This window comes from Dreissena polymorpha, chromosome 2 (genome assembly GCF_020536995.1).
Source record: "Dreissena polymorpha isolate Duluth1 chromosome 2, UMN_Dpol_1.0, whole genome shotgun sequence".
Taxonomy (NCBI): Eukaryota; Metazoa; Mollusca; class Bivalvia; order Myida; family Dreissenidae; genus Dreissena; species Dreissena polymorpha.
Window position 1 is genome coordinate 145,945,511 of NC_068356.1, and position 21,128 is coordinate 145,966,638.

Sequence of the window (21,128 nt, forward strand, 5' to 3'; positions counted from 1 at the left end):
AATCAAAATTCCAAATAGTGCAGGGGTCGCACATATGCTCATAGCTACCATGTGTTGTAAATTTCAAGGGTTTTAGTGCTTTTAGTGTAGGAGGAGAGATAGTGGCCAGGACGGACGGACAGACGGTACGGACAGACGGACGGACAGACGGACGGACGGCGGAGATCACCACAATATCCCCACCTTTTTTTCAAAAAGCGTGGGGATAAAAAGGAAATTTTGTATAATGGAAGAGTTTTTTAAGTTACAATATTCATGTAACACACATAAATCCTATTTTTAAAAGGGAACTGGCCGTCAACTGCAGTAGTCTTTTGTATCTTATGGAGAAATTGCCATTATTACATTATGCAGTAACAGTCAACTAAAACAGCCTGAATGTTGTTGGGTTAAAATGCTGATAGAAAGAAAAAGAATTCACATATGAAACATTATAAATTGCATGCTTATGTGCCTTCTTTATAAATTCCATGAGGCCTTTATATTTTATGCCCCCGGTAGGGTGGCATATAGCAAGTTGAACTGTCAGTATGTCAGTCTGTCCGTCCGTTCCGAACAAAAATTAACGTTGGCCATAACTTTTGCAATATTGAAGATAGCAACTTGATATTTGCATGCATGTGTATCTCATGAATCCGCACATTTTGAGTGGTGGAAGTTCAAGGTCAAGGTCATTCTTCAAGGTCAAAGGTCAAATTGCGGCACAGTAGGGGGCATTGTGTTTTCTGATGAACACATCTCTTGTTTATCTAATTTAGAATAGCATATAATACATTTCATATTATTTGGTGTTCATCTGATATGCTCATTTGTATTTTCAGTTTGGCCATGCCCAGGAGGGAGTGACTGAGTTATGGGGTGCAGAAGAAGCACAAGCCATCTCGACATGATGAATCATCCCCAACAGCGCTTGAGGATGGTTTCTTGCTCGATGAGGATGAATCCATAACTGAGAATTGAGGATGATACTTCTCTCAACACTGCATTGTATGAAGACAAAGCAACTCAGTGTGGTTAGTCATCGTCAACAACAGAACCAGACTCAGCTGACGTTGGAGACTGTCAAGTTGAGATCACTGTGCCTATCAGGGTTGAGTGTTACATACTGAACGAAGTGATCCAAAGCAATTTATTGTCAATACGCACGCTAGAGACCTGGACATTCGCTTTTTACATTCAGATCAAAGCATGGCAAAACATATTTAAGGATGAAAGTATGTGTTAATGAAGCAGGACACACTACTGAATATGTTCATGGTTAGGAAGTTGCCCAGAACCATTTTTTGTGGGAACAAATTTCTAGTGATTATCTTTTTGCCCTTTAGCTCACCTGAGCACAATGTGCTAATGGTGAGCTTTTTTGATCGCCTTTTGGCAGTCGTGGAGTGCGTGTTGTGTGGCGTCAACATTGCCTTGTAAACAATCTTGAGGCCACATTAATTGTCCAAACTTCATGAAATTTGGTCAGAACATTTTTCCAAATGAAATCTTGGACATGTTAAAAAATTGTTCCGGTTTATTGTCCGTCATCATGAAACTTGTTCAGAAGATTTGTCAAAATGATATCTTGGGCAAGTTCAAAAATGGTTCCGGTTGGTTCAAAAACATGGGCACCAGGGGGTGGGGCATTTTTCCTTATATGTCTATATATAGCTATAGAAAAACCTGGTATCCGGACAATCTCTCCTACAGACAATCGCTCCTACGCTAAATTTGATAGGGCGGACGGTCGCTCCTACGATGTTTTGACAGGGCGGACAGTCGCTCCTACGATGTTTTGCAAGGGCGGACAGTCGCTCCTACGATGTTTTGACAGGGCAGACAGTCGCTCCTACATTATTTGCCAACCCGGACAATCGCTCCTACATTATTTTGTCAACCCAGACAGTTGCTCCTACATTATTTTGACTCCAAGGCAAAATGTAGTGTACGCCGATCAAAGGCTAACACCTATGATTAACCGACAATTAAAATTGCCAACTTGTGTCGAAAAATGCAAAATAAGCCAGATATTTAAATTTGAAATCGAAAATGTCTGTACATTTGAATTCGCCATTATGTTGCATTTCATGAATTTTGTATTCAATGTATAATTGATTGAAGCGATTGAATAATTTGGAAAGTTCTAGTGATGTCGTTTAAATTTGTGAAACTACGATGATATAAGGTATAAAATACGCATCTTATGTATCCTTGGCAGGATAGCTCAGTTGGCTAATGCGTTTTTTACTTCGAGTCCTGCTGCGGGCTACTTTTGTTTTCCTTTTTTAAATTTTATTTTGATTTTTTACTGGAGCTTTTAAAATTTAATGTTTACATTTATCAATATAAAGCATTTAATGACAAACTTCAAAACATGCCAAAATCTGTGAAAAGGCCCCTTTAATGTGACGCCATTCTGTAATCTTTATGCACGGTTGGCACATCATAGGTGTCAAAGTGGTCATTATCGATTGATACTACCATTGTTGTTATAGCAATTATTGATTTAATGCGGTTTTTATGTTTATTCCATTCGCAAAATGGCACTTATTCCAATAAATGTAATATAGGAAAGAATGTCCCTGATAGGAATAATGTAGGAACCATTGTCCAAAGTGCCCTTATAACTACCTTATATTTACAGAATCGACAAACTGTAACATAGTTTGTCAGTAAGTAAATTAATTAATTAAAATCAAATTGATCGGCTCATGTTAATTAAATTGGCTTTCTGTTAACAGGTTGGCAATTATAATTGTTGATTAATTATAGGTGTAAGCCTTTGATCAGCGAATAATATGTTTTGCCTTGGAGTCAAAAATAATTCAGGAGCGATTGTCCGGGTTGACAAAATAATGTAGGAGTGATTGTCCGGGTTGGCAAAATAATGTAGGAGCGACTGTCCGCCCTGTCAAAACATCGTAGGAGCGACTTTCCGCCCTGTCAAAACATCGTAGGAGCGACTGTCCGCCCTGTCAAAACATCGTAGGAGCGACTGTCCGCCTTGTCAAATTTAGCGTAGGAGCGATTGTCCGTAGGAGCGATTGTCCGGGATTCGAAAAACCTTTTTAACACTCTATAGAGTGTCCCAATGATATCATGAAAAACATGGCCACCAAGGGGCGGGGCTTTTTCCTTACATGACTTTGGTAAAAACATGTTAACACTCTCAGTCGCATTTATAGTCCAATCTCCATGATGAAAAATTCTTATGTGATTATGAATTTTCTTCAGCAACATTAATACCCTGCCCCATACGATAATGGCTCTTATGCTTACATGTTTGTTGCCTGCATAACTGCAGAATATTAGCTGTTTTCTCCCGATATGTTATTAATTTTGTAATATCAACAACTTGCTTAATACGTGTAATAAATTGCTTATTTTTTATGCCAGTTGTATTGATATGTGTTTATGAATGATGAAGTTTTGATGAAATATCATTAAATTGTAAAAACTATGTTCATGCATTCTTTTATTGCACAGACTAAAATTAAACCTATCTCGCCAAAACCACTGGATGCGCGAGAGTTTGCCGATATTTGGAGAGCTGCCTATCTCTGTTATCTCTGTTATCTTTGTCTCTGATAAAACTAATTACTGCTGTGTTGTTTTTTTCATCCTTTCCATTTGTCTCTTATATGTCTGTCAAATACAGGGCATATTAAGGCTCGATTGGTCATTGTCGGCTCGGGTACTACTTACATTTACCCCGGGTACTCTTAAGTATACTTACATGTACCCAGGGTACGGTAAATATACTAAAACGTACCCGGGAATTTAAAGCTTAATCGGTCGTTGTCGGCTATTTTTATGTCCCCCACTATAGTAGTGGGGGACATATTGTTTTTGCCCTGTCTGTTGGTCTGTCTGTTTGCGCCAACTTTAACATTTTGCAATAACTTTTGCTATATTGAAGATAGCAACTTCATATGCTTGTGTATCTCATGAAGCTGCACATTTTGAGTGGTGAAAGGTCAAGGTCATCCTTTAAGGTCAGATGTCAAATATATGTGGCCAAAATCGCTCATTTTATGAATACTTTTGCATTATTTAAGATAGCAACTTGATATTTAGCATGCATGTGTATCTCATGGAGCTGCACATTTTTAGTGGTGAAAGGTCAAGGTCATCCTTCAAGGTCAGAGGTCAAATATATGAGGCCCAAATCGCTTATTTTATAAATACTTTTGCAATATTGAAGATAGCAATTTTATATTTGGCATGCATGTGTATCTCATGGAGCTGCACATTTTGAGTGGTGAAAGGTCAAGTTCATCCTTCAAGGTCAGAGGTCAAATATATGTGGCCCAAATCGCTCATTTTATGAATACTTTTGCAATATTGAAGATAGCAACTTGATATTTGGCATGCATGTGTATCTCATGGAGCTGCACATTTTGAGTGGTGAAAGGTCAAGGTCATCCTTTACAAGGTCAAGGTCAACCTTCAAGGTCAAACGTCATATAGGGGGACATTGTGTTTCACGAAGATAGCAACTTGATATTTGGCATGCATGTGTATCTCATGGAGCTGCACATTTTGAGTGGTGAAAGGTCAAGGTCATCCTTCACAAGGTCAAGGTCATCCTTCAAGGTCAAACGTCATATAGGGGGACATTGTGTTTCACAAACACATCTTGTTTTTAATTAAATATATTCACATTTATGTCAATTTTCTGTAAAATGACCTCTATATTATCGAAACTCATACTCACAAAGCATGTTGAGGCAGTTTTTTTTTAAAATAGAAGTTTGTTTAAGATAATCGGTAGCGCGTTTTACGACATAGGATTTTAGGCGGGAATACAACTCGAGTACAGTCTAATATCGACCGGGTACGATTTAGTATATTTACCGTACCCGGGGTACATGTAAGTATACTTAAGAGTACCTGGGGTACACGTAAGTAGTACCGGAGTCGACAATGACCAATGGAGTCCATATTAAGGGATTAATTATGTCATGCCTGGGGTCGGGCAGCTTCCAGTACTTTGTCCAGAGTATTAGTCTTTAACTATATCACCTATTCACATGAAACTTCATATATGCATATATGGATAGATCTCACTGATTAGAAGTTCAGTGCACAAGAACTATAGCTATAGCCCCTTCATTACTTTATTTATCTCACTTTTTTAGTGTCCGGGTCATAACGTAATTACAATAAGACCCATTTACATCAAACTTCGAACAAAGGTAGGTTGTGGTGTATAGAAGTGCAGCGTTCAACAATCATAAGTCGAGAACTCTGGCTTGCATATTTCACAATTCTATGCCATTTGTTGGTTTCACATTTTTTCTTGGTTTCCTGTTTTCCTGAAACTACTAGTTCATGATTGAAAATTAAGTTTTTATTACATTTAGAAAGGAAATCATACTGCTTATATGGGTTATATCAAATATTTCAGTTGTGTGTGGTATATTGTATTTTATACACAATAATGAAAAGTGATATAAGTCCTTGGTGTTATATGTCTGTTTGTTTAGAGGGAAAAAGACAGCACAGGAACTAACGTCTGGGATATCATATCCTTATCAGAAAACAAAACAGTTAATAACTGAAACTGCAAATATAACTAAAATGTATTTAAACATCATCGATTCTATTGGAGAAGTGGTGTGTCCCATAATTGAAACTAGCCAGTACAGTATGTTTCAAGAATACTCCCGCATGTCTCTGCTAATAACGCTACCAGTGCACGGTGTTGTTAAAGATAAAAAACAAACAACTGCAATAACAAAACAATGAACCTAACACACTGCCCTAATCAGGCATTTTGTGTAAAAAAAACACAACTTGTGGAATGTAACCGGTACACTAAGGTACGACATTGCACCGAAAATGTTTGCAAGGTAAATTTCTAGGAAAAAAACCTCCAAAACTGTTACACGGGAATAAACAGCAAAAGAAATACAATTCCGAATGACAATAATTATGCTTCCAATGTTATTGTCTTTCTGGATTGTATTTATCATCACAGAAATGGATAAAAGCAACGTTTGGATTATCAAAAGGTAAATGTAATATATTTTCGAGATAAGTCACTATATTATTTATACAGTCTTTCAAAATTATGGAACGTTTTAAATTCATCTTTCCAGAAATAGCAATATGTGGGGTTAATCTCTTTCAAAAAGACATTTTATTCAACGTAACGTACCGAGTTATGAAAATATAAAAATTATAAATTGATTTTGAAACCTTAAAAAGAAAACATTAATTATTTAATAAAGTTTGGTGTCTTTTACTCTTTATACAATGGAATATATTGCAATGGGTATAAACTGTTTATTGAAGTCTGATCCCCCCCTCTCTTCTCTGGTCAAACTCCCATTGGAGTTCTTTATAAATTGGAGTTAAACGGGGATCCCCCGTCAAACACCCATTGGAGTTTAATTTAAATGGGGGATTGACGGGGTCCCCCGTGAAAACCCCGTTGGAGTTTAATGGATATGGGAGATGGACGGGATCCCCCGTCAAAACCCCACGGGGGAAGAAAATCTACAAACACTTTATTTTCTTATTAAAGTACATATTTCTTACAATTATAACTTAAACATGTGTATTTGTAAACATTGAAACAGAAAACAAAGCATAATATTTAAATTACATTTTTTGTAAAATATAGGTAAAATTCTCCCGTCTGGAAAAAACATCCGTTGGAGAATTGCAATTCTTAACGGGGGAGCCAAAACCCCGTTGGGATCCAACGGGGGATGGCAACTTTATCATCAAATAACTCTACTTTCCAAAAACATTTTAACTCTTTTTTTTCAATTATATGTATGTACTCAATGCCCCCTACAAATATGCAAAATTTCATAACAATTGTTCAATAAATAAAAAAAATAAGTTTGCAAATAATCTGGATTTGCAAACTTAATCTGGATACTGTTTATAGATATCCTCCATTTCTTACTACAAACGAAGCATGGTATATTTACATGTGTAGCCATTTAAGGTTTGCGTATATCAGTCAAATATAAACTGGTAACATTAATAAATTTACAAGGCTTACTAAATTTTGCAGAATATAACAATACAACAGTATACATTGTATTTAAGTTACCGAAACGTATAATTAAATTTACAATGTTATTAGGAAAAGGCTCATTGGTATGTTGTTCTACTAATATTGGAATACAAAAAGTAGAAAAGGGCACATTGTATGTGGCTCAAATTCACTGGTTAGACTTTCCATTAGCCTCACGAATTGATCCTAATAAAATGTAATTGAAATAATTAATAGGTTCTTGTGTTGAGATATTCATTTCTGAGAGTGACTTTAATCGTTAATAATAAGAAAGTACCTCCAGATTATATTGCTGCACAAACCGTGTCATTTTGATAACTGGAAAATTATTGATCACTGATGCACACAGGCCGCACGTTAACTTTATAATGAAAAATCAGTCAAACTCAATATTCGTTTCATTTGGATATCGTTATAAACATTAGTCTAAAAGTTACTTAGAACACAATTATGTTAAAAATTTATTATGGTACTTGAGCAAATGTTTTGATTAACAAATAAGCTGTTTATGCGTCTTTGTACGGCCAACATTCTATAAAGTTCTTTTATCCATGTTCACGAAACCAAATAACGAAATGCTCAAAACTAAATTTAACTTTTAATTAAACAAAAGTACATCAGCGCTATTACATCGAACGAGATGTCTTATTAAAACCACCATAATATGATCCTGGTGGTGGACTATCTGATATGCCTAATTGAACATCGATTTTAAAACCGATTTGCAAATGACCAACTACTTCGTGATCCTTATAAATTGCGTATCTATATTTAGACATTGCATTCTTCTAGTGCTGTTGTAACGTGTTGTGTTGCGTAAGATCTGTCTCCCATGATAAATAATTCTCTATTATCTTGACATTTATTTATTGAAGGTAATTTGATACGAGGATATATTCGCACCATTTGAAGCTGCTGTTTATCCCAGTACACTATCTCCAGACTTCTGGGAAACCCTAACCATCATCCTCAATCGATCGGTCTTTGTAATGAGCAGCTTCTGAGTCTTACAATGTGAATACACCCTAATCGTTCTGAATATATTTTGTATCTTGATAAGAATGCGTCTGGAAGCAAAATAGTAACTACAGCTGCTTTTGGATGTTTTTTTTTTTTAATGAAATTCGTGTGTATACGATGAGGCCGTTGATGCGAAAGAGACTAAATATATTTATGAAGCCCTAACAAACAAAGAACATTTAAATATTATTTTAAATTATTTTGTTAAAGGCATGTGCCCGGTTGTTGATACAATTTAAGACAATACCTGCAACACGACATAACACATACAACGTTGTTTAGCATGAACATTCAGCAATTGAACAAACATTCTATATTCGTCCGTTAAGAGAACACGCTATATGTTGATAAAAGATATATGCATGACCATCGCCGTGCGATAATTGGTTTTAGGCGTTAACGTTGTTTTCGCATATATATGGTTAATTTAATTGTACAACATGTGCTCTTTTAAAAAACATAGAACACTTATTTAGTATATATTTATATCATATAACGCATTCTTCCTTGTACCGTTGTCAGCAAACTAGTGACCATTGATATATATATATATATATATATATATAAATGTATAAATAGATAAAAAAAATCAAATAAATTAATAAATATAAAACAATAAAAAATATATACATAAATAAATAAATATAAATAAATAAATGAATACATATATATATATATATGTAGAAAGATATGCGTGAACAACCAGATACACAGACATACAAACAGACAGACAGTCAAACAGACAGACATATTCCTATTGGACACTTCGGCGTGTGCGCCTAGCTACGGTGCAGAATGAAGCAGACATACTGTGAAATCCCCATCCCCCCAACAAAATGGTTCATTCACAGTTATATACCCCATACTTTCACCGCTACACATCTTCCAATGTTGGAACATACACAGAAGGGACGGTAACATAAACATTTATTTCACACATGAAACCATAGTTGTATTTTTGGCAGGATCCGATAAGGATTCATAAACTACCCTAACACTATGTTAGAGACACAGCGGAAATACGCTGGATCTAGAAGATACGGTGTAATTATGAGTATTTTTGTGTTTTAAGGGAGATAATTACATTTCACAACAACGTAATTTCCGTTTTCTGGGATCTATTAATAGATACTCGTTCACAGTCGATTGGACAGACATTGGAGACTTCGGCGTGTGCGCCTAGCTACGGTGCAGAATAAAGCAGACATACTGTGAAATCCCCATCCCCCCCAAAAAATGATTCATTCACAGTTATATACCCCATACTTTCACCGCAACCCATCTTCCAATGTTGGAACAGTTCACATACACAGAAGGGACAGTTACATGAACATTTATTACAAACATAAAACCATAGTTGTATTTGGGTAGGATCCGATAAGGATTCATAAACTACCCTAACACTATGTTAGAGACACAGCGGAAATACGCTGGATCTAGAAGATACAGTGAACTTATGAGTATTTTTGTGTTTCAAGGGATATATATATATATATATATATATATATATATATATATATATATATATAATTATATATATATATACATGTATCTATATATAGAACTAGCTTGCACATGACAAATCAAGCGTTGCAGATAATGAAGGGAGAGTTGAGTAAATATGTAATATGGAAGAAAAATGGAAACACGTTTCATATCTGATTATTTTCAATGATTCAATTTTATATTTGTGTCATAAAAACAAGCAGGTAAACATAACAGATTTCTTAATTGTGAAACGATAGTTCATGTTTACAACATGTCGAACATAATCGCATTGCTAAATGTTCATTGACATATTATTATTTACTATTTACTTTTCATGCAAGGTAAGCAGTCGGAGATTACACCAAATGTATTGAACAAAACTGAAAACAATGAAAATGAAACAAGAACTTCTATATTATTCATTATAAGTTGTGTTATTTATAGAAATAATTTTACGATTTTTTCGGAGGTTTTATTTATGTATGTTTGGACATTTATGATTGCTTTAAAAGATTGTTTTCAGCTAGAGCTCAATTTATGATGTTACGAAAGCTTTTTCCACTAAAATGTAATCATAAATACTGGACGGAATGCAATATTAATGGTTGGTACAAATGTAACCTAAATAAGAAATTGCTTTACCTGATTGAACAGTAACTATGTGATATAACCTTTATAACATTAGTATTAATTGTTACATATTTCGACAAGAATACAGATGCTAGTATGCGTATACACAAAACCACATTAAGTCAATTAGAATCAATTATTGATCGTATAATATAAACACATAATTATGACTTTCCTATTGTTTGCATAACTTGTAGCACATGAACACATATTATTTTTGAAATTCGGATTTGTAGTTAGGCGTTCCCTAATGATAATTAACCATGTGATACTTATTACTTGTTCTTCGCATTCAGACAATTTACAAAAAATATTAACTGTCATGTACATTTGTACCTTTGCATAGCACGTGCGACAGCAATAAAGCTCAATCAAACACAGGGCAAATTACACAAGATAATTGTTCGTTTTTATAAAAAAACGTCTTTTTACGTGATTGCGTGTTCTGCAACAAAAATAAATGATTGTGTTATTTGATTTTTAAAAATGATAATTTCAAATAATGTTATAACTTAATTTGCATACGTTAGTTAAAACATAGTCAGTTAAGTAAGTTTATATAATTTCTAAATGTTTCAATTTTTCTAGCGACAATTGCACAATTTATATAAAAAAACATACGCATGTTATACAGAAACATATCTAATCTGTTAATATTTATTTATTTTCGTTGCATTACGACATCTTAATAAATTTCAGTTACAGTTGTGAATATACTTAAGATGCAACAAGCATTTTTTGGACATGATAGATTTAAACTGAGACAACAATTGATGAAGATATGTACATTTATACATTTATATTATTATGGTGTAACATGTATACAACATGAAAAGCACCCATAGGTGGCAAGTTTGCATCTCTAAACATCTTAGACAATGCCATCAAAACAATGACCTTCATCTTGGGATAGAGAGAAGGGAGAACAAGCCATGGGTGACGACCGAAATCATGGACTTATGTGACAAAAGAAGAGAGTCAAGGCACAAAAGATAAACCAGCCTGTCCTCTAATAAATATTACAAGAAAATAACAGGGTTAAGAAAGAAGATGAAAGAGGCCAAGGAGCTAAGGATTGAAGAACAATGCATCAAAATCGACAAGAAGATGAACGCAAGAAGAGGTAAGAAGTCTTTCAGCACCCTCAAGTCACTAACGAAGACAAAGTCCAGTGTTTTTTTATCAGACGCTTCGAGAATTCCCTTACCAAAAGCGCCGCAGACATAACCAGGTGAACTGAAAACGGCAAAAACCTCAATACCTTCCCGCTTCAACCTAACTCCATTCTCCTTCAGAACGATCCCAGACAAGAAGTGGGAAACGAAAGTCCGTTCATACCTAAGAATATTAAGTAGGCGCCGTGTAGTCTTAAAGCTTGACAATATCCGGGAGTGGACAACGTCCTTTCTGAGATGATTAAACGCGAAGAGTTGGAAACGACTGGAACAATGACGGCACTATTCGTAAAGATCTAGGAGCAAAGAAGTAGCTCAAGGAGTGCAGCCAGTGACAGGTCATACCAATACCGAAATTGGGCAACCTCAAATTATACGAGAATTACCTCACCATAAGCCTGATCAGTCATGCCAGCAAAGTCATGATACGCATCATCCTTAATCAATTGAAAAGTACGGCCTAAAAACTGCTGGCCGAAGAAGAGACTGGATACATAGTTGGGCGGAGGTTGGAGTACAGCAAAACTTCTCAACAGACGCCTTCAGAACATCAGTGAGCGTCCGTCAAGGTTATCTGCTCTCTCCCGTCCTGTTAAGATAATTTAAGAGACTATTCATTACCACCACATTTCTATCTTCATCGATTGAAGACCACCTGCAACTTGTGATTCGCTTAAAACATTGACCACATTGTTGGCACCAGCATTGAACTTTAAGATCTCACCATTAGACTCTATGAAAGAGCAAGAGCAAACGGTATAGTGGTCAGCACGAAGAAGTCAAAGATCATGGTGAACAGCACGACCAACATAAGTGCAGACAGCACCTGAAAGGCGAGAAGCTAGAAGAAGTAACGAGCTTCAAGTACTTTGGCGCAACCCTGTCCAAGGATAGTGCCAGTACCGCTTTCGAATAAGGATTGCAAAGGCGACCGCAGCGATAGCCAAATTGAGCAGGTTATTGACAAGCAGTCTCATCAGCTTCGCCACCAAGTTAAGTCCCTCGTAATTTCCATTCTACTCTACGGCTGTTAGACCTGGACCCTAAACGCGGGCACAGAGCGCAGGATACGGGCACTTTAACATAAAGACCAACGCGTACGTCCGAAACCTGACTACAACACTGGCTTGATATTGACACGTCACCATGCGTGACTCCGTGAAAGACTGTTCTCCAAATACCTCCCCATGGGTGAAGAACTCTCATCAGCAAACAACGGATCTGACTGGAGGAGGATTACTGCACCGTCGTTTCACATTTTCCCTCAACGGCCAAACCGGTCAAAGGATTGATGAAGATGCTGATGATGATTATAGTTCAATACGTTTGTTGCAAAAGCGTTTAAGGCAAAAATGATACTTATAACGCTTACTTATCTCGGTCTAATTACCTGTGCGATGTATGAAATTTATTTTGTCAGAACTAAGTTGATTTTATGTTAATCAGTTCATCCAACAGTTTATTATGATTCCGCGCGCTGTTGATAAATAAGTACCCCCGCTGCCGGGTCGCACAAAAAATTATGTTGCACTGTTTTGCGTATTTTCAACTATTGACTTTAATACTGAACCATGATGCTATGTTATATTATGGTATTATTTACTGGCTAGATCGATACTAAGCACCACACTACTTAACATTTTTTTACTGATAATAAAGCTCCTCCTAGTTGAATGTGAAGACATGAAAAGCACCTATTTATGGTTGCTTTATATGCCGTTTCCAGTTTGAATTCTTTATAGATTTTCAAGACTCGTTCATTTCCGAAATTCGTCATACACTTTTTAGATTCGTTTAACTATTTTCAGAATACCATACATTGACGTTATTGCATTTCATATGAGTTTTTTCGTCACTTACATGTAGAAACAATGCATAAAATGATTAACAAGACAATGCGACTCAAATACTAAATATATATACCAATACACCCTGCATCGTTCATTTCATGATTAAGCGAACGGACCAGCCATGGTTTGCAATATTTGTCTCGGAACGCCGACATAAGCGCATCTAATTCGTTTCCGTGTACCCGCTGGAGACCTTCAGACATGGACACGAACCTTATATAATGGAACAATTGCCGCCATATATTCGACTTTTGTGATCGTTAAAAATATCTCAAATTTAGTCCGAACTTATGTTTGATCAACAGACCGTGTTTCTGATTTAATTTGACAACTGTTATATCAAAATAGCACTTAGTGTTTTTTCAAGATATTACAGTAGTTCTGATACATATGAACAACGAAGTGAAACGAAAACAGTCTAATTAACATACAATTATTGATCGCTTAAACTGAAAAATATGTTACATTTATTGATTCATGAAAGTTGGGCGTTATTGTTATTCTTTATGGTGATGCAGATGCAGAATGAGATAAATGCTCTGACGTTGTATTCTGCAAACTACAAATGGTTCCGCTTCTATTAATTCTTTAATAGGTATAATTTAAAACCAAACCGGTCATGGTAATGTATATTTGAAAAAAGCAAAAAATTTTTTTTATAGCATTTGCATTAACAATATCTGCGAGAACAATATATTTCGTCGTATACTTATTTACTTATTTTCGTGGATATTCGTTGGTCACCTAAACCACGAAATCAAATATCCGAACAAGTAAGTCTGTACTCTTATATCATACAGTATACGGAATTAAACTAGAATTCAGGCTCAAACGAAAATGCCACATTGCATTAATCCACAAAACATCATGCAAACGAATAGAAATGATTTTACAGTATATTTTTCTTCTTTGGCACTTATTAAGAACAAAAGTTGAGGAAAATTTAACGCAAAGACATTATTGCTCCATTTGGCGCTTCCTTGTTTGTCATATATAATATCCTCTGAGTTGCGGACAGTCAAACTGTCATCTACAATCGATCGGTCGCTCTAATAAAATGTTCTGTAGTTTTTTGAGTAAATACTTTCAAAAATGTTATTTGAACTCTGTTGTCAATGAATGGAACGATTCGAATCATTACTTGAATACAAATACTGGCTTAATAGCGGTGCAAATTAACATTTCAGCCTATTTGAACACACATCTCTGCCGGGTTAGGCAACCGTGTCTTGGCATTTAATCCAATGTGACTGAGAGAAATACCCATCCTCATCCTGAATTAATGCACAACAGCTCATGGAACTCAATTTCAATCTGTCGCCCCAGTGTACGACATTATCAAAGCGGCGTCCAATGCAATGTGTTCTACACCGAATGAACACATGTTTGTCCATTTTTCTGTATGATACGTTACTTTTCATTACGCGTTTTATTGTAAATGTAATCATTGATTAACTGTTTCAGTATAAGTCTTATAAACGTGAGCAGCTTTAATCTTCAAAAGCCTTGCCAACGGTTTCAAACTATTAGCTACAAATAATTAAAAATTAAGTGTATTATTGTGCCACAATAGGTTATGTTTTTACTTCTGCCGTACATACTATTAAGACATACATTAGTAACAAAAGCCCTGAGAGGACCTGTACATAAACTCTGACTTACGCACACACATAGCTACAGCTATCATGTTAAATGCTTCTAATTTTGATTTGTCCTCTGCTTTTGAGTCTCTCCCACCGGTACTGAGTTTCTTGAATTAAAATAACATATAAGGTATAAATGAAATGTACGGGAATAAAAAACTACAACAAAGAAACATGCGGAAAATTATACATAAGTATTCCTTATAACAAACATTCCTTTTTGATACCATTATGTATCGTAATAATTGTAACTATTATTTGTAGTGTGTGTATTATAAGACACGCATGTGTTTTAATATCTTGCGAGAATCATGCTTTTTTTTTAATTTGCTAGTCATTCATCAGCGATCGGGATTTATGATAAGTCATTTCTTAATAATACCGTGAAAAATACCAGCGTAATGAGCATGGGACGTCAGCTGCTTATATGAAATATGTATTTTATTGAATTCCTCCTTAGAATTTAATAATTTAATAATATATTTTGTAAAGACCAGATTACGATAACATCATTGATATGGAGTCATAATCGTTTTTAAATAAGATTCGATCTAGTTACCTAGTTCTTTCACACGGGCTATCCGGATTAAAGCTAGGAGGCTTATATATTGTCACGATAAACTTTATCTAATTGTATAAATGTTGTTTAAACATCGTCAATTATTATGATGGTAAATAAGTATAATATGATTTGAAACAGTATTCATGCTGAATGGTGCTATTTCTGTGAGTGACTACACTCATTGTAACAGCAATGCCTGTTGTATATAGACAATTACGTGGCCCGAGTAGTCACCGATTATCCTTGCCCTCTCGTATGCATGCTATTAAGAGCATACCACCTAAGTATTAAACACATTTAAGTTTGCAAAAAAGTATTAATGGTTCGTTTGATCTGGTACTTAACATCATACTGTTAAGAAAGAATGTGTTGATAGATGTAATAATGTTTTTCTTCTTCCAGCTGAATGTGGTTTACATATTTAAAATGAGATCGATATGTGTCTTTTAAATACCTTAGTTTGTATACGATATGAATTGTTTGCAATGAATATGTTTGGTAAGCTTCAATATAAACAATTAACTGTAACTCGTTCGGTCAACATATATACACTATTTGAAAGAGAAACATAATCCATGTATAGACCAGATTGTAAGCATCTGTTACATCCATGACATATTTTTGCTTATAAAAACATATATATGTATATGTTTTTCTTAGACGGACCATCATATACAGTTTTATCGAATTCTTACATGCAGGCAGATATAAAAGCAATTTGCATATATAATTGGACAAATATACTACATGGGGAAAAACAAAGACAATCGTATGCGTTAACAATTACGCATTTCTTTGATTTTTTTAAAAGGGAAATACCTCTAGTACGCGTATATAAATACTACACATATCTTGCGACCGAAAATAGAGACGTTGATAATTACCCAAAACGATACTTTCATTCAAATGTGGTAACATAATAGATCTATACTGTACCGATTTGGTCAGTTTTCATGTGTATGCATTGTCAAAAATATTAAAAGTTTTGGCATATTTACATTAATCGTAGCATTCCGTAAGCCGTTTGCAGTTAACTTCTGCATTTTATGGAGACCACCTATGTATGTTCCTGGTCTAAGAGTGAAAGCGACTTTCCTACCGACGGCCACGAGATGAACTTATATTACCAGTCCACAACGTTATTGATAGCTATCATCACATGTAGATTTGTCGAAAGTCAAATATATGCCAATGCAAAACAAGGCGTTGTGGAAATAAATGTCTAACACAAAAGCATTTGTAAGTGCCCTTCTGTTTAAAAAAAGTGCAACGATGATGTTGAAATAACCGCTATGAACAATTTTAATATGTATTTTCTCTCTTGTTTAGTGTACTTTCGGTCGTAGAAAATGTTTCCAGTTCCTATTAAGATTTCATCATTCTATATTTAAAATAACTTTCATTTCTACAGTAGAAATTTATAATGTCTCACTTCTTAAGTAATGGCAAATACCGCGTATACATCAGATTTGCATAGAAACATTTTGTAGGTATGCATTTTATTTTTATCATTAAAAAGTGGAACATTTCAGAAGAAAACATAGACGTGAAACATTGATGATATTTTTGTTGTAAGTGATCCCCTTTCTTAAGTAACATGCTCACGAAACCATTATTTTTCGTGTTGCTAGATCAACAAGGGCATTATGACTCAGACATGATACTGGATTAGCTTAATGAATATACATAAATCTAAAATCGAGTCATGCATGTTCGTTTATTATGCACAGATCTGGTACCTCATACATTTTAAAGATATTTACAATCTTTATTTTGAACATTTTTATTTTAACATGTCTTGGCTTTAAATAATTATGACATTCAAAAACATCTTTGAAACAAAATGATGAGTTTTAAGCTGACATTTGGATTAAGCGAGTTATATAAAAAAACTGTTATTAGCATATTAAAAATAGATTGTTAATAAAAAGTACAAAACGATCTTAGATCACAAACAAGTGAAGCACATTTGCATAAACGTTATGAACGGTGTTTTACATTCATTCCCAAGTGCATGTTTTTTTTTGTTCTGAGTTTTGAGAGAACTATTCTACGCGTTCCCATCTGAAACCTCCAATCAAGAAAGTGATTGCATTTTGTAAACGCTTGCTGGGACCACTTTCACTTACGCATTACAATGTGCTTTAATTACTTAATTTCCTAGTTTGTTTTATCACGAATTTATTGATATTAAGCAATAGGGCAATATCGTTTTTACAAAGTATCGCAAGGCCTTGTGAGAATACAGATTAAATTATCAGTAAGCTTGTATTTATTTAGGTAATAACAATCGAAGTTGTGCTATTAAATATAAATTTAAAGTCGGTTAAGTCCGTCAAAGACGTCAGTTGGTAATGCACAACGAATAGCTAATTCTGCATAATTTGGCCGATATAGATGAACGCGTCAAATACTTCATGTATGCCAAAACATCAGAACAAGCGAGTATATACTATTTAAATTATTTATTTTATGTCAATCAATATTCATGGTGAATGTTAAGAGCGTTCCTTTAATCATAACGTTCATTAATCGAAGACAAACAATATGGAATCGTCATATTACATATACACGAAAAAAACAACAGTTTTCTCTTAAATGATTGTACCGCAGCAAATATGAACTGAATCTTTCACTAATTTCTGCGGTACACTAATTTTGTTCACTAATTGTGTTCGCATTCACTATAAAGTCTGCAACTAATTTGATTTTTAAAGCAATCGTAAAGTAAGGAAAGATTGATGAAGTGTGCATTTAATTATACAACAATACCGTACAAATATGCGTATATGCTAATGAATCTTTAAAAACTAAATACCTAGCGAATTGTTCAAAGCTGCTTTAGCCCTACATGCCCTTCGTGTAACTTAAATGTAACTTACATGTCTTATTTTAAATCGATGAACATCTACTCACATTTGTTATACAACCTATATCGAATTCTATTTTCTTTGTATGCATTTTATTTGTAAAAGGCGAATTTTCGGTGCGTGAAAAAAAGAAGCAAACATGTTTGAATGAATGCATTCAAATTCGTTTACATTTTATTTGCTTACTAGTTATGTTAAGACAAATTTTATACTATTATGCTGTTTTACATTTGATGTGGAACTATGGATATGAAAATTTCTCCACCAAATCACTGAAGTTTGACTTCGAGATGTTAATATGGATGTATAGAACTTTCATTAGTAACACAAAATAATCAAAGAACCTGGAAATGATTGTCTGATTTTCTATTTTTAAGAGCGCATGCTTTAATGGTTAGGTGATTAAGTACCTTTCCTAGAATTGACTTGCCAATATAGATGACGACCAATATCGTTGGAAAGACACACTTGAAAATAATGCCGTGCGTGTAAAATAGCTATTTTAAATTCATAAATCTGGTAAAGATGATTCAATTTGCATAGCACTTATTACCCAAGACGTCTTTCAGTATGGATTTATATCAACATGTCGCCTACGTCGTCTTTTCGGCTGCCTGCTGTTAATGACAACGTATCAAATATAGAGTTCACACATAATAAATCGTGTATTCGAATTAGTAACTTAAGAATTTAGTCTTTTCTCGAACGCTTTATATTAAGACCGCTTAATTTGCCGATCATTGCATTGGTTTGTTCTGATCGTTTATATACCGACATATCCGACCTAGACAATGCAGTGTTGATGATAAAACCTAGTTATGTATTGGCATATAAAATACGCACTTATAATTGCCTTTTCTTTAAGCCACATCCATTACTGAGTGTATGCAATTAACATTATCATCATAGTGCTTATAATTGCGGGTAGACAACCGTAAGAAATATGACTGTTGTAAAATGTTCTGGTAGTAAAGACCAGCATAATGTTCTGGTAGTAAAGCCCATATAAAATAACATTATGTTTGTGTCATGTAGATACATATACATCAATATAAGAAACCTATAATTTACAATAACAGCCAAACATATGGACACAGATGATAATGGTTTCCCGATAGTTATAAAAATTCTTTATTAAGTACTGCTTTGTTGGTATGGCATTATATTTCGATGTTTCTGATCATGATAGTGAACATGATGCCTTAACGGCATTGGTGTAGTATTTTCCGACATGTCGTAATTAAAATACATACCATAATTCCTATACTAAACCATACGGATCATTAGCAGTGTCAAATAATAGATCTTGGCACAAGTGTACATAAGTTGAATAAAGTTTCCAGAGCATGCATGGTTTATAAAGTAATTTAGGAAAGCAGCAACTACGAGTTTCAAGAGCTAACATTGCAGTCTGGCTCGGAAACATTCAAGTTAATTTCGTATTAACCATATATGCTCTGATGACTGTGATACACACGTTAAATGATTAAAAGTAATCGAATAACAGTAGAATATCAATTGGACAACTACAAATATGTATTAAAGCATTTCTTATTTTGATCACCGTATAACATGAATAATTTTAGTTTTCAAACACAGACGTTTGCTTTATTAACAAATTAGTGTAGAGTGTACACGGTTTAGATGTATTACCTTTAATTTTATGTCACATTGGAAGAGTCCTTCTAACTCAAGGTTGTCTGAAAACATAAATGTATGCACTGCTGTGGTACATGAATTGCTCATTAGTATATTGTCTCATCGCACTAAGTTTTCCGGTTCTCGAAACTTGTGTCATTTAATTTGTAAGCACTAGCCATTAGTACTGAGCAGTTTAGCATAATAATGAATTGATTAGTTGTATGTGAACATGGTTAGAAAAAAAGGCCAATATGACCGTAGATCGTTCATCTCTTCAAATGGGGCATAGCCAGTTGCGAACCCAGTTTAAACAATTGGTATTAATGACCACAATATTATGTCACATACCAAATGCTTAAGTTGTCTGATTTTCGGTTTTAGCCTTACTGTAGACGTGGTCAAATCATATACATCGCTTCATCCTCATAATCCCTGGCGGGGTCAATAAAGACCTAATGGGCATGATTTGAAAAAAATATTAGAGGGTACTATACGTTGTTACAGTAAAAATATGACACTTTTTGAATTGTCGTTTAAGAGAAGAGATTGTATCATTTGTGTTTTATTTTCCATTACATTCTATGACAAACATACATTATTTATCATCTAACCATGTAGAATAAAAATAAATACGTTTCTGTTTATGCCATGATGTGCAGGGTATTTTATTTATTGAAACAAACACACTAACACTGGTTTTCAACAATTAATAATAACGTGTCATAAACTATGAATAGCATATAAGTATTATCATACACAGAACTAAGAAAGATAGAGTATAAGGCGTATACTCGTTAATGTTCGGAACCAATGCCCCATTCTATCTCAAGTCATCCGTCTGCTCTCATAAAACTCACTGAAACACACACACAAAACAACAACCTAATTTTAGCCTTTAAACAAACAGAGCATACATAAATAAAGACCTACAAATATGTGCACGATTCTTGATTTCCAAACCACTGTACATGTATAATCTTCAAGAACATGTATAACCAATTTTTTCAATCATGCAACGATATCTTTATGTTTACGTCACTAAATCTCAAGTTTGAGCAACACAATTGATAGTAAACGGATAAGAAATGTTTAAGTATCCTACATGATTGACAACAACACAGCTTTGTAGATATAAATGTGTATTAATTTAATATGTCTAAAATTAGTGATGCTTCAATGCTAACAAAACCAAGCATGTGTACTTCTTACAATTTAATTTACGTAAATATTT